The sequence below is a fragment of the Coenobita brevimanus genome, chromosome 5, assembly GCF_032717465.1.
Source record: "Coenobita brevimanus isolate Jiangsu-jjx chromosome 5, ASM3271746v2, whole genome shotgun sequence".
Lineage (NCBI taxonomy): Eukaryota > Metazoa > Arthropoda > Malacostraca > Decapoda > Coenobitidae > Coenobita > Coenobita brevimanus.
Genome location: NC_136958.1, coordinates 8159300 through 8160905, shown reverse-complemented (window position 1 = coordinate 8160905; position 1606 = coordinate 8159300). Strand labels below are relative to the sequence as shown.

The window sequence follows — 1606 nt, the reverse complement described above, 5'->3', positions numbered from 1 at the left end:
AGAGAGAGAGAGAATATGCTACTATAAAGTAAACATGTTGCGCGAACGTCAAAAACTTATATATCTGAGATCTGTAAATCGGCGGTTAGTTCAGTTTATACCATTAAAAAAAGTAAATGAAATATGAAATATAAGACTAACTTTGCCGTATCTGTATTTTGGAAATATTAAAATTCAGTAATTGTTACTGTAATTGTAATTAACTTTTTTTCCCTTATAATTGCAATTACCTCCGCCAAGGAGGTTATGTTTTGCCCCCTGTTGGTTTGTCTGACTGTCTGCTAGCAGAATTTGTTAAAAAGTTATGAACGAATTTGATGAAATTTTGTAGAAGGGTACGGCCATGCCACGTTGAGTACACCGCTTCCCGTCCGATCAGCGAAGTTAAGCAACGTTGGGTCTGGTTAGTACTTGGATGGGTGACCGCCTGGGAACACCAGATGCTGTTGGCATCCCTACGTGTCAAGTGGGGTTGGTGGAGGATTAGTGCCCCTCCCTGTAAAACAATTAACTCTAAGCCCTTGACCACCCCGTTTGGGATACATGGCGTCTGGCAATGGAATGGAATGGTGGGCCATGGGCCAAGGAAGAAATGGTTACATTTTGGGACCGATCTGGATCAGAATCCGAGGTATCCCACACAATATCTCCAAAAATCCTCAATGAATTTCAATGAAATTTTGTGGAATGGTGGGCCACGGACTAAGAAAGAACTGATTAAACATTGGGGCGGATCCGGATCCTGAACCTATATCCACGGATCCGTATCCTTTTTAATGACAATGATATTGGCTGAGGTATGCACTCTCTGAATACTTTATAGTTGTAATTGCAATTTCGTAATAGAACAAGATCATTGTAATTGTAATTAACCCAAGCCGATGTAATTAACTCTGGTTCGGAGACTGAATTTTCAAACTTTCATTTTTTAAGAACCACCCAAATGTGCAATATAGATAGATAGATAGATATATATATATATATATATATATATATATATATATATATATATATATATATATATATATATATATTTTTTGAGTGATTCTAAAAAAAATCAAAGTTTGAAAGTTGAGTCTCCCAATCAGGCTTAGAGTAATTACATTGGCTTGGGTCAAGACAGTCGTAATTCTTGCTTTCGTCTTCCCTCACCCCTTCCTTTCATCCTTCCATTACTCCATCCTTCATTCCCTTTCTTGCTTTTCTCTACCATCTACTTCCTACCTCATTCGCTTTCTCATCTTGCTTCCTTGACTCAGTTTTCCCTCCCCTCTGTCGCTCCTTTCCTTCCTTCCTCGATTCACTTCTTTCCTTCTTTTAACCTTATTTTCTTTAATCTTTCCCTCTGTTAAAGCCCTGAATCATCATCATCATCATCATCATCCTCTCTCTCTCTCTCTCTCTCTCTTACTTTTCCCACACTCCTTTTCTCACTCCTTACTTGCTTCCTTCCTTCTTTATTTTGTCTGTTTCCTCCCTTTCCACCCTTTTCTCCTTTTCCTCCCTCTCTGCTTTCCTTCCATTACTCTCATCATCTCTCTTTGTCCCTCGCCTCGGTTATCGCAACCTTACCCCTTCACCTTCTTCTCATCCACCTCCTCCTCCT

At 39.4% G+C, this 1606-nt stretch overlaps 1 non-coding gene across 1 annotated transcript; it reads left to right on the top strand.

Annotated features, from left to right (window-relative positions):
- The first annotated feature begins 333 nt into the window (after window positions 1–333).
- Window positions 334–452, top strand: LOC145399347 (5S ribosomal RNA). Its single transcript, XR_013897274.1, has one exon. It is a non-coding gene; the product is annotated as a 5S ribosomal RNA (ribosomal RNA).
- The last annotated feature ends 1154 nt before the right edge of the window (window positions 453–1606 follow it).